This window comes from Protopterus annectens, chromosome 14.part0 (assembly GCF_019279795.1).
Source record: "Protopterus annectens isolate FY-2018-M chromosome 14.part0, PAN1.0, whole genome shotgun sequence".
NCBI lineage: Eukaryota > Metazoa > Chordata > Ceratodontiformes > Protopteridae > Protopterus > Protopterus annectens.
The window spans coordinates 304,592,139-304,606,321 of record NC_056748.1 but is presented as its reverse complement, the minus strand read 5'-3'; the positions used below and the strand labels follow the sequence as shown (position 1 = coordinate 304,606,321).

Genomic DNA, 14,183 nt, shown 5'->3' with positions numbered 1-14,183 from the left:
GAATTTCAACAGTTGCACAAAGCAGACTGGATTCAAAAGGAACATTTGGCACTTCTTAACGTATGCCCTCACTTTGTTTAGTTTCTTGTGCTTACTTTGTCCATGTTTGTACTGTTAAACACCCAACCTACATTTTGTCAGGTAAACAGAAGCACAACTCTCATCCTCTTAGAGCAAGAAATCTGGACAAAGCCATAAATAAAAGTGGGACAAAGGCCCAAAAATAGGGACAATTTTTAAATATTGTTCTTACAACCTTAGAAAGTTGATAGAATAACAGGTTTTGCATTTGAGTTTTCTGGAGGATATGAAATTTGAAACTCAAATGTCTGTCCATAGCTCTCAACCTTCCATGTCCAAAATGAGGAACACTAGCCCTCATAATGTGGAACAAATGGGCAAAATGTGGAACACATAATAATGGCTTACTAACAACTTCAACTAGGAGGGTCATAGGATGGTTAAACTATGCTGGTTTAACTTATAAAGAAGATCTTTTAATGAATTAATATGATTCATTTTTATTTACAATGAATTTCACTTAAAAAAATTCCTAACACTGAATGTGTGACAGAATCTTTCAATGTGGAACTTTGAGGAACATGAACTTTTAAAGACCCCAAATGAGGTACGTTCCTCGTAATGAAGTACACTTGAGAGGTATGTTATTTTTCTAACTTAAGTCTTTAATGATCTGTCACTAATTTGTCAAAAAGCATGACTTTATGAAAAACGGACTAAAAATGTGAGGCAAAAAAATCTGGAAATTCTGCAAAAAACTGTACAGTTAAGCGGTATGAACGGAACACTTACACAGGTTTTACTAAAGGCCACCATACAGACCGGAAACAAGGCATTTTTACGTCAGTCCAATCGCTATCCAACTATGATAGGAGGTGGATAATTTCAAACGTACGTGTTGTAGTTGAAAAGATTTGGTATTTTAAGCGCGGCTGGAGTATATCTTGTGGTTATTTTTATTTTTCCTTTAATTTCAGTTTCTGCACAACTGTCACGCTGGCGGAAAGGGTAGGTAACCATTGTTACTGAAATTTTGAGAAGCGTGAGGGATTATTGACAGCTCTTTCGGAGCCTTGTTTTTCGGCAATGTTACGGCCTCGTTATACATGCCGGTTTAAAGAGTTGTAAAACATGATATTTGCTAATCTGTGACTGGGATGAATCTCATTTCTTTGAAAGTGCTATTTTTTTCAGTGACGGTTTAGTAGTGACCGCTATTACAGTATGCTAATTTGTTAGTGTAGAGATTCAAAACAGCCTTAAAAGAAAGTGGTCTGATGGAGGTGACCTAGTAGAGTCAGACCTAGTCTTGTTATTGTTTATATCAGTTTTACTAAACGTGGATTGAGTTATTCCGATGTTAATGCGATTAGCGTTTCTTAAATGTCGGATGAAATTTCTTTGCAACATAAGACATATACCCGCCTTTGTTACTTAACGGATATAGGCATACTACTTCAGCTTTTTTTACAGCACGCAAATAAGTATTTAAAGGCAATATTGAAGTGTATTAACCCATCCGATGCGCAGTAGCAAGCCCCGCCCAAACCCCGCCTGTGACAGCGATGTCAGTACACCGCCCACCTTTTGATTGAAAGCTGTCAAGTCATTTTCCCTAGGTAGGTATAGGAGTAACACAACTTAAAGTTTGAATTTACTGAATACTTTATTATCGAAGTTCATCAGCAGAAATGTCCAAAGGTAAAATACACATAATCACCAGAGAACAATTAAAGAAGTATTTTTCTTTCCAAGAATGGTTAATAATTATATATATATTTACACATATACATACTATATATATATATATATATATATATATATATATATATATATACACACACACACACACCCACAACTTGGTACTTTTAGATGCACACCGTAGCACCCTTCCACACTTGTCATTTTCATCTAGACAGCCCCTGTACCATAACATAGTGCACACCTCAATTGTCTGTGTTGAGCAGAATGGACACAGTAAATTGTTCAAGCTTCTGTCACACAAATGCACACTAGGTCTGTAAACCTAGATGCGTTTAACCGATTCTTGATAGTAGAGTAGAGTTATTTTTATCCACAGCTTCTGTACCCAGCAATTATAACCACTTTGCTTATTATGCTTGCCTCAGATGTCTGATTTATATTAAGAAATGGTCACTAACGTATTTCATCTATTTTACACAAACAGTGGCTTCAGTTGAGTATTCCAGCTTACTTCACACAATGACATGGTAGTCCTGCAAAGCAAGACTGCTGTTTAACTTGACTTTCACAGGTGTGATTTGTTCCACAAACCGTCACATACATAGTTATAGCCATTTGGAATGTGTACACCTCATGTGTCTGATTTGTAATAAAAAGTAATGGCCACAGTAATTTATTTCAACTTTGTTTCACATAGCACCCATACCTAGCAATTATACACATTGTGTACATCTCAGATATCTGATACTGACGCTCACATTACTGTATTCTAGTTTACTTTGGCTGTTGTTTTTCCAGCAAAATGTATTTCTGCCAGTTTCACACAAACATACATTAGTTCTGGAAATGCAGAGTGACTGGTTAACCTGAGCAAATAACAGGCCCAGTCACTATCTTTCTCAGCTAACCCCACAATTGTTGCCACTTTGACTGTACACATCGGGTGTTTGATTCATTTAAAAATTGCCACTGCAATGTATTTCATCTTTGTTTTTCAAACACTTTGGCCATATTTGTAATTATTGCCTCAACAAATTAGTCTTGCTAAGTTGGGTAATGACTTTTTAACTTAAGTCATTGAGAGCAGTGTGTCAATTTCATCAACAGGGAGCTGCTCTAACCAACAATTATAGTTGCTTTGTTGACACAGTAATACATTTCAATTTTCTGTACACAAAACAAATAGCTGCAGTAAAATATTGTGGCAGGTGTCACGTAAGTACACTTTAGTCTTGGCAAGCCCGAATACTGACTGCTTCACTTCGGCAAATGACAGTAGGATCATTCAGGATCATTTTTATTCATGAACAGTATACTTAACAATCAATTATGTATACTAGCTATTGGATTTTGATAGACTTAGTAATAATTGGTCACAGTAGTTAATTTCTAATCCCCCCCCCACACGTGCCTACTAGTTACAGCCACTTTATTTACCTTGTATGTATTAGAAGTTTGATTATGATCAAATAGAGAAATAATGGCCACAGTCATGTATTTTAGTTCACTTGCGTCATAAGCATGCAACCAATCCATTGCAACCCCCCAGCATGTATACACATAGATGAACCAACCATTTGCAGCAGCTTGTGTAAGAGTGCACACCTCATGTCTGGTTGCAGTCGAATGAATAAATAATGACCACAGTAATATACTTATGCTGATAAAATTCTACAGTGCATCCCCACCGCATACACATACTCATAAATGTGACCATATGTTCCAGTTTCTTGTACAACTGTATGCACCTCAGATGTATTTTTGCAAACGGATGAATAAATAGATACATAAATAATGGCTCAGGAATGTATTTCAATGCACTGCTGCCAGAACCATGCAGTACAACCCATTGCAACCCCCTTCACACAGATATACACTTAAAAATACCATAGACTGTTTGTGTTTGATCCTGATTAACATGGCACATTCATTTGCTACCTGATTTTTATCTACTTTTGGTTTAATTCTATTCCTGCTTGACACTGATATGTTTTCGCTAGACTAAGCAGAGAAGTCGTCTTAGATTTCTTTCTCCTCCTGTTTCAAAACTTTCACTATGTTTGGGTCTTTTGAGGTCAGTAGATATGTATGCAGTCCCACCATTGCAGATCTATACATGTAATCAATTTCAAGGAGGCCCATACCTCCTTCAGAACGGGAACTATATAATCTTGGTATGCACTAACTTTTATAAATCCTTTGAGCATGAAACATCCTTCTTGTTTTCCCGTCTAATCTATCCAACACCGTTTGGGACCAGTCATTCACTCCAAAACTGTAAATTAGGACAGGAAGAGCAAATTGGTTTATAACTTGAACTTTGTTCATAGATGTCAACACTGTTTTCAGGATTTAATTTAAGTTTTCTAAAATATTCCTTACTGAGTTTTATTTGCATTTCTTCATGTTTTTATTGTTGATCCTTCATCAGCTCTCAAAACATTTATACCCTCCCTCTTGCTCAAGTTCTTTTATATCACATTCTTGTTCCAAACTTTCTTTGTGCTGCAGCTTTCTTGCTTTAACGGTAGTTTTGCACATTTATCAAGACCAAATGACATTCTTGTATTATCCGAAAGTTTTACCACTTGAAGTTGTGATTTCAGCTCCTCATCTGATGATCTCTACAGTTTTAAATTATCAACAAAGAGAAAATGAGTAGTCTTTTCACTTTGTTGCTTTCTGGGAGCCAAATTATAGCCATGACTTTATCTGTTAAGCAGACAGTTTAATGGGTTAAGGGCAAGGCAAAAGAGCCGTGGTGACAAGAGTCACCCAGGAATATCTACTTTAGGATTTTTTGTCCTTGAAGTAATAATTTGTACTTTATCATGGCTTAACTGCAAAGTGGTTTGCCACTGTTTCATGGTCACTGTGATGTAGGTTTTTCAGTGTAGGGTGTATCTTGTACATCTGTAAGCACTCTCTTATCCATGAATGTAAGATCCTGTCAAATGGCTTTTTTTGTAGTCTATGCATGCCATACTTAGATTCTTCCCCTTTTTACAGTTCTCCACTATGTGGTGCAGTAATTGTGTGATTTTTTTTTTTAATGTAATTTATGGTTACAGTCTGCGGGTCAACATATAAATGAAATGAAAGTACTAGCTATTAAAATTGAGACTTTTGGCTACTGATTTAAGAAAGTAGGTGTGCCAAACTGATTTTTAAGGATGATGAAAGTTTTATTATTAGCTGAAATTTTGTTTAGTTATGAAATTGTATAGAATGGCGTAGTCTAGACCTGTTGGAAAATCGAAGCCAAATTTTGGTACCAGTAAAAGAGTATTGATTGTAGTTTATTATTTTAAATGTGTTTAAAAGTGGATTAAAAACCAACATTGCAATTGTAAAACCTATAACCTGTGAGATGTACATAAATTTGCCAGAACATTTGAGTCTACAGTCTTACTGTTCTACTGAAAAAAATTATTTTGTGCAATGTCATAATTTAATGGCAGAGAGGTGCAAGGACTGCTTGATTTAATGCAGTAATAATGATAGAGGCAGTGTCTATGCAAATGAAAGTCTTTACTAATAAAGCAGTTGAAGTTGTATGGGTGTACAGAAGTAAGTAGTGTTCCATTACTTGGCTAGAAGTGCAAACTGTGTTTGAAGATAGTTCCTCTGTTGCTGTAGTACCCAGTATAGGACAGCCATGGGAATGATTTCTGCATATTAAAGATATGTGGACGATGTGAAACAAATGTAGTTCATTTTTGACAAACCTTATCAGTTTGGGGAGGGAACTGCAAATGCATAACCCTACTGATATGTCTGTGTAGTTCAAGAAAAGGGGATGAGCAACCACTGGCACATCACTAGGGACTGTGAATCTGAGAAAGATCACAGCATGGTGTATTAAAAGCCCTAAATGTACAAATATTTGGTTAATGATGGTAATAGAAGAACCTACACCATCTGTCCATGTTCAGCTATGTCAAAGCAGCCCATAGGAACTCAATCATTAGAAGGAAAGGACGTTAGCAATAAACTATTGTTGCTTGTAAGTTGCAAAGCAGTTCATAGTGCTGTTAATGCAGCCTGAAAGAGTTACAAAGCAGAGAATAGAATTGACTAGCAGAACTTGAAGTAGGGATCACTCGCTGGAAGAGTGTATTCTGGGGGAATAAAGTTGGGAATTATAGAATGTAAGCAGCAGGAGAGTGATGAGGAAGAATATGCCAATTAGAAAGATTTCATTGTTGCACTTGAAGTCTGTCTAGGCAATGCCTCTTCCTCTTCTAGACCCACTTCTGTGAGCATAATATGGAAACGATAATCAAATGCCTAAAAATTTAGGCAACTGGTGTCTGTGAATAAGGGAAATATTTAAATAGAATATATTCTGAGTTTCACGTTTCAGAAGCAGAGGAGCATGGAGAAGAAAACAGTGGGATGGTGGTATTCATTCACCCTAAAATAAGACTAAGGCAATGACTTTACTGGCCAGGAATAAAGAAGTTGAACTGTGCTGGAAGCCCTGAATGCCAGAAGACAGCCCCCCAAACTCAGTTTTTAAATCTCCTTTTGTAGAGATGGCATTTGAATGTATTGCTGTGGATGCTTTTGGGCCAGTGGTAATATTAGCAATGGGATTCAGTTGCTCTATACAGCTAAGTACACTAAACCTATCATGCTGTTTAATGCCATAGTGGGAACTAGTGTTGTTGTTTCCTAAAGAAATACTCCCACAACAAGGGGAATAATTTATGTCCAGAGTAACACACCAGCTATGCCAGTGCTCTTAGATCAAGCAGTTAAAAACCCCAGATTTCACACACACACTCCAGTATGAAGATCTTAAGGTTGACAGCGTGGATAATTTAAAACTCATCCCTTGTAGGTACTCATTTACTGAGGTTGTGCTTGAAATCATGAGGAAGGCTAGGAAATAAAATACAAGGAGATCCTGCCTAGCTAAATAGAAAAGGTACCCCCACCTATAAGTGAAGTAATTTTTAAAAAAAGCTCTTCATATGAGCCCACGCAAGAAGGAATTTGACCTTCACAGGGGACCTTAATTATGTGCTGAGGAAATTGAAGTACCATCACCGAGCCAGCAGCTATAACACCTCTCAAATATACCTAGGGTTGTAGTGTTTAGTACATAACTGGGTAAGCCCACTGTACTCTGTGGTCCTTTTCAGACATGACATTGGGAACACTGTTTCAAGCAACTTGTGTAGAGTAAACCACACAGTAGGCAGATGGAGGTGGGGTGAATTAGACCTTGTACTTGTTTTAGTATTTGCGTATTATCGCAGCCACATTCCGGACAGGAGAGGCGGCTCATTTCCAAGCCCTTCTCCTGCCGAGGTATGTTATATATAGCTTGCAAAGCTTTGGAAAACAAGTTGGATGTCTGTGTCTTTACTTCATTTGGTGCTATTGGTTTTTAAGTTTAGTATACATGGAAGGAAACGTAATTGATAACTATTGCCATCTGGAACGGGACAGTGTACCCGTTATACATGCACAGCTGACCAGCTTGTGTGATTTATCTTGGATTTTGAGTGACATGCTTCCACAAATTATTAATAAAAAATAAACAATAGGTTGGTTTTGCTGTTGGTGGTGGTTTCTATTAATAAAAAAACAGGTATTTATATTAAGAATGGCATTTGAACAAACTAAAACTTCCAGACAGTCCACAGCGGTATGCAAGGTTCACAGGTTTTTAGTACACTTGTTCTTCTTTCAGCTGTTCCTGTTAGGGGTTAGTAGAGGGACACGGTTAAAGTGGTACCTAATGAGCTAGAATATGTATTAGCTGCCCAGCCAGACACAGCTGGGAATAATATACCCCCACAGTGCTGAATTTGTAACGGTGCATCCAGTCGTCTTTTAAATGTGGTTGCTGCTCTACTGTTTCGCGTATAAAAGGCGATTATGAATGTCTAACTGAAATATACATTTAACAAAAATAGTGTGAAGCTACAGTATACCAATACCTTATTCAGTGGCGACATTTTCATACGGGTAACTGAAATAAATACCCCCACCACAAATTGCTACTTAAATGCAGTCTAAATGATGTGTATATAATGTGGTTGCGGTAATACTAAAGTACCGTTTTTTTTTTAATATATAAACATTTTTATTAAAGTTTACACAAACCATTTATAACATTTATTAAGTAATTTATAAAGAATATTAGAATATAAAGAAGTATATAAAACAGAAGAAAAAAGAAACCAATATCAAAAACACAGCAAAACTATTTACAAAGGTGCCTACTAAACAGTAAAAGTTCTGAAAGTTTTCAGTACTCTTAATTGTTATGTAAATATTAAGTTATTTATTTGTCTGTAGTTTCAAAACTTCGAACGTGCCTTCGACAGCTTATTGTCGAAAAGACCAAATTCCAAACACTTGGAACAGCGACCCCCCCCCCCAGGAAAAAATCGCTGGTCCGCAAAAAAAAAAAAAAAAAAAACGCAAAATAAAGTGGGGGGCTTTGCCCCCTACTTAAATATCAAACTGAGATCGCACCACAGTGTAGGAAATGAAATGGCAAAGTCCCGGAAATGGCCCAGTGATTTTTTTCTCTTGGAAAAAAATCGCTGTTGCGTGTCTTTGGGATTTGGCCTTTTTGACATTAAGCTGTCGAAGGCACGTTCAAAGTTTTGAAACTTCATTTAATTAATAGGGACTCATTTATTTAGCAGCTCTTAAGTTTCATCCACGTGTTGTAAGAAAAGTGATTCTGATAGTTCTTCTCTTGATGGTAATAAGTTCCAACTGACAAACTTTGGTTGCAGTGTTTGCATTAAAAAGTGGGAGTAGATTCTGTTTTCCAATCCTTGGTTCTAACTTCCCTTGTGATAAGATGCTCCGTTAAAAGTGGGTATTTTAATCTTGTAACGCAATCCGGTATTGGGGTGTTAAATCAAATTTAGTGATTTAGTTAAAGTAAATTTGTCACTAAATAAAGGCTGCAAAAAAGAGTAATGTTTTCCAAAAATGGCTCCAAGAACATATGTTGCTAATCTGCTTTAACTTCTAATTTACATCTCCAACAAACTACCTGTTTTGTACATTAGTTCAACTCTGTGTGGTGTGAAGAAAGATCTGTGCATGGATATGCAAATATATGAATATGCATGGAACCTTGTACTTTTGACTGCAGGAAGCAGCTTATTATCAGCTCAGAGCTTTAATCCTGTTGCTAACTGCCTAGCTAATCCTTCTGCTGTAGGGATTTCTGACTTGCAAGTTATTGCGTAAAAAGACCTTCCTCTTCTTTTACAAGAACAGTTGTCTTTCTTACTAGTCCAGTCGTTATGCCTGAAGTAGCGACATGTTTTTCTCCCTGCCACAGTGTGAGAGAATTATGCATAACCTGGAATGTACAAAGGCAACTGAAAGCTTATGTAGAAAAGAGTAAAGAAGGGAGAAAAGCTGATCAGCTGTGCATAATGTTTGTGAAGAGAATGGTGGGTAATCCTGCTTCAAAACAAACTTGTTATCCAAATGACCATCTCACTGCATCTGTTTCTGCTAGTCCTACCTTGGAAAAAACGGGTCTACTTTACATGGAAGACTTTTCACAAAGTTGAAATTCATATAGCCGAGACCATATGATCGACCTTTTTTGAAAAGCCGAACATGTAAAGTAAACACAACGAACAGTTAGCTAAAAGCTGTTAGCAGGAGGGCTCTGCCCTCCTGCACCCCCCTCCATAACTTAAATATACCAACTCCGAGATCGCACTACAGTGTGGAAGAAGGAAATTTTCCCATTCTGCACTGTACAGATATAGCGGTTCCCATCTTCTGCTTTTCAAAAGTCGATCATATGGTCTCAGCCGTATGAATTTCGACTGTGAAGGGGACCCGGAAAAAACTGCTCCGTCTGTGTCAGAGTGCAGTATGGCCTGCTATGGCAACAGTAGCAATTACAGCCTTCTTTAGAGGTTAGCACCCATGTCATCTTGGAAGCAGCTACCTGATCATTTGTTCACACTTTTTTCCCCAAACACTACAACTTAAACATTTCCACCGGAGCTAGGGTAGGTTTTGCCATGACTGTCCTACAGAGGCTGTTGGAACCCATTCCTTCACAGGACGAAATACCTCATGCTGTATGAGCTTTGGGCAGCATCCCAAGAGTTAGCACTGTTGCAGCAGTGAGTAGCATGAAGAATGTAGTACAGCTATACAAGACTTTGCCACTATTGTAAATATTTGAGTATGTTTACTGTTGCAGTAACTTTTACCATCCTCTGCTCCTGTACTCCTTATCTTTTGTTATCCTGTGGTTGGGATGGGTATGCAGTCATGTTTTGTTTCCCACCTTCTGTCCTTTGACACTCCATCTCATTAATACTTGGATTGGAAACTTAGATGGTTCTTGTTGAGCTGTCTTCCTTGGGGACATTTGTCACTTACTGGTCATTGCTCTGTTTTCTGACAGACCCGTGCTTCTTCAAGCTCTGACAGTGACATAGCTATACGACACCCATCTTATAGCAGGGATGTCCCGGTATTCAGATGGGATAAAGTCTGGTCAGCTAAGAGGAGGAAGTGTGAAAAGCTTTGAAAGTTGGGATGGATTTCTGGCGTTCTGCTGAAGCAGTCCATTAGCATTACTGTAATAAGTGAACTTGCTCAAACACCTACAGTTATAGTAAGTTCCTACGCAAGCCTATCTCTACTTTCTGTAGAGTTTCCTGGTAGGAGACCGTCACTTTCATTTCTAGGCCCTTTACAGAGCAAAGATGATTTTGAATGAGTGTGTCTGACTTTGGTTGCAAGTTTAGACTCTGTGTGTGTGTGTGTCTGGACTGGAGTAAGGGCTACAAAAAGGGGTAGAAACATTGTTATTGTTGGGTGCTGATATGTGTGAAATGTGTCTGTGTCTCGTTTAGTTTTACTGTTAGGGAAAGTGTGTTCAGTAACCCAGTTTGTAGGATTGGGGGCTAGGTTTACTCTAGGGTCATCCCATATAAGTTGATGGTATAGGGGGACTCTGTGATTGATTTTGAACATGAACAGTTTTTGCTTTTGAACTTTTATAATGTTATTTTTACTATTCCTTGTTTCTCCTAAACAACTAGGAAGTTTTTCTGCAAGTACATGTGTTTGAAAAGAAGACAGCTTATTTTTGTACCGACTCCTCAGTAGTTTCTCCTCCTCTAAAGGTGAGAATGGCAGTAGTGGGTTAACAGTTTATACGCTGCTTTTTCGTCAGTGCCAAGGAGACCTAGAGCTTTTAAAGTATACCCTGAGTAGATTTATTCCTCTTTGTACAGAGGTGCATTATATGTATTCATTCTCAGAATTTCATTCCTCCTGTCTGTCTCTGATGCATTTTCAGACTTTCAGTGTTAAGTCCATTTGCTGTAGCAGTATCTGCAAACTGTTCATTTTCATATTTTTGTTTAACAATATGCAGATTCTCTCTAGCATACTTTTTTGGGGTTTTCTCACATAGAGAGAGAGCATTTTCCATGCGTATTCTGGAGGATTTTTTTTTTTCAATCTGGGCAACTAATGCTTAGAATCACACCTATTGCAAGCTCCCATTACAACAATTCAAGTGTCTCTGTATTGTATCCTTTCTTTGATATGTTGCATTGTCTCATTGCTTTCTTTTTCACAGCCATTACCCTGACTTTATTTTACATTTTGCCAAAGTATTTGGTTCTTATTATTGAGAATTTCCTAGCAATCTAAGAGCATAAACTCTGGTATGGTTTGTATGCAACTACCTTCAAAACTATTGGAATATTTTTTACTTTTGTTACTCTCAGTGGAGTAGAAGTTATTTCATTTGTTCTAGTACACTGTTTGAGTTGATCTTGGTGCTTTTGGTGGCATACTTGTTTGTCTTTTTTCTGTATGCATCTTGACTACCTGTTTTACTTGTTGAATAAAATTATTTGTTTAAGAAAATTGGCCCTTATTTTGTGCACAAGTCTCCACACACCAAAAACACATTCACAGAGTTTACCAATCTCTTTTTGGGTTCTCTTAATAGCTTGTCTCTTGTTTTATCCCTTCCTTTGCTACAAATTATTCCTTCTGTTATAGCTCACCCATATCAAGCTTGACCCGTGGCTGTACTCTTGAGGTCCGTAGGCTATTTCCACTGTAAGATGTTGTCCTCTTGTAAAGACAGTATGTCTAATAAATGCTAAATTCGTCTCCACTGGTAGTAATTACTGAATTTATCTTCAAGTACTGATTTGTTCTTTTTCTCCATATTATGAAAAGTGACCTATTTAAAATAGATTTATACTGTCCTCTTCCCCAGCAGCATGCAAGAGAGAAGTTCACTAGATCTTCAGGTTTTCTTTTTAGCCAATCCACTTTCATTTCAACTAAATCAAATTTCTTGTGCCAGAACTTCAATTTGCTGCCACATCGGTCCTATAAACCATGCTTTTAATATAATGTACGAGGTGTGTGGCCTTGAGCTTATGGCAAATGAAAAATCCTGCTTTTGGGTTATAACCTACAGGAGCCACACCTAAATAAGATTCACACTAAGCAGCTGATAAACAAAGTTTTCAACATTGTTTTTTCAGGCGTTCATCCACCCTGCTTATCAGCCAAGTACTTTTAATAAAAAAAAAAAAAAAAAAATTCTGTATTTTCAAATAGATTGAACCATAAATAGTGAAACATAAAATAATATAACATAATCAACTAGTCAACTAATATAACAATCAACTAGTCACTTGTTTGCAAAAGAAACTGTATACAGTTGCCCAAGTATACAATCTATAACATCGTATGTTTCCATATACAATATGCAATTTGTATTAAGATGTGCTGACTAATCGGATCAGTATGTTTTGTCCAATATTTTGTCAACTTTCTGCCAATAAATGATATATGATGATGTCTTATCAGTTCTTTTCTTTATGGTTGCTACTTCCATTCGAGACACAAAGACTGCGATTTTCTTGTAATCTTGAAAAGGTGGTGGTGCTTTATTCTAAAGTAAGTTATGGCTTTACGTGCAATGGCAAGCAATGCCCAGAGTAAAGGATATTTTATATTTGGAACATGTTGTGGTATGGGTACATTAAACAAAACTAATGACTTGGTTAACTGAAAAGGTATCATTTAAAATTTGTTTGAAAGAAATAATTAATTTCAAACCAATATTTATTCAGTGAACGAGAATAAAAAAAAAGTGTTCCCAACTGCTTTTGTATGCGTTTTACATTAACAATGAATATGTTTCTTGTATATTAGTTCAATCTATGAAGGGTTAGAAAAGATCTATGTAGGAATTTCCATGCATATAGTTTTCACTGAACTGACTCAGCCCAGTACTTTTCAGTGCTATCTTGTCAGCTGTAAATGTATCTGGATTAAAACTATTTTTCCTTCACAACCACACAGTGATTTCCAGGAGGGGGGGGTTAATACCTTTGCAACTCCACTACCCCTTCCTGTTTTACTGTAACACTCTGACTGACTGATCTTGTCTTGTGCACTGGTAAAATGAAACAAACGTAGTCTTAACATATAGTACCTATGGCTAAGGAAACTCTTTTGAAAAGGTATATGCCATCAATTATAACTCATCAGTTTTGTGTAGTTAATATAAATCAATAAACAGTTTTGTAATTGAATAATGAAATTCTTTACCTAAAGACATTAGGAAAAACATTTCGAAAAATAGATGTATAGAAAAGCACATTTTTTTTAACCCTAACCTAGAATTATGCGACCTTATGAACTTCTGGTGGTGGTCAAAGGGAATACAAGGGAGTACATTATATATGTCTAACTGTGAGAACATTGGTAGAGTATCCAAACTGCTTTGCCAAGTATGGTTTGCACCTCTCCTCATCTGTCCCCCACCCACAACCAAGACTTTTGTATATTGGCAAAAAAAAAACGTATCCACCATCATAATGCTTTCTTTGCGTTTTTTTTTTTTTTTTATAAGACAAAGTTAGTCTTTTAAAAGCTTCTGACATAAAACAAAAGTCAAATATCATAAAGATACTGCAGTTCCATTGCTAGGAGCCTTACAAAAAAACTACACTCCATACAGGCATAGATATATGTTTGCATCCTTGTAGAGACTTGGTTTGAGAATATTGAAGATGTCCTATCAGTGCAAGGTTTCAACACCTATCACACATTCAGACCCTCCACAGTAGATGACAGCATGAAAGGTGACAGTCTCTGTATTTGTAAAACAGAATTTCACCTATAGACTCGTTGGGTGGGATAATGCCATGCAACTCATCCATGTTCAACTTCCTGTTAACAAAAGACCCTTTCCTATCATGACTAATTACAAGACCCAGTCTTTGTCCACCTTGGCCCTCGCCTCCTAGCTGACCTAGTTCTAGAAGCCCTGAACATTCAGCCAGGCACTATTCTCCTAGGGGATTCAACTACTCCCTCTATCAACTGGGGAAACGTGTACATCCCCAGTCTTGTATGCCCAGAGATTTGTGGACCAGTTCTGTATGGCCAGAGAT

General features: G+C 37.1%; 1 protein-coding gene across 1 annotated transcript in view; it reads left to right on the top strand.

Moving 5' to 3' along the window:
• The first annotated feature begins 818 nt into the window (after positions 1 to 818).
• LOC122788655 (mitotic checkpoint protein BUB3-like) overlaps positions 819 to 14,183 on the top strand; it is a 261,072-nt gene continuing 247,707 nt past the window's right edge. The window contains exon 1 of the mRNA XM_044055551.1: positions 819 to 1,029. The gene's annotated coding sequence lies outside the window, so the exon portion shown is untranslated. The remainder of the gene's footprint in view (positions 1,030 to 14,183) is intronic.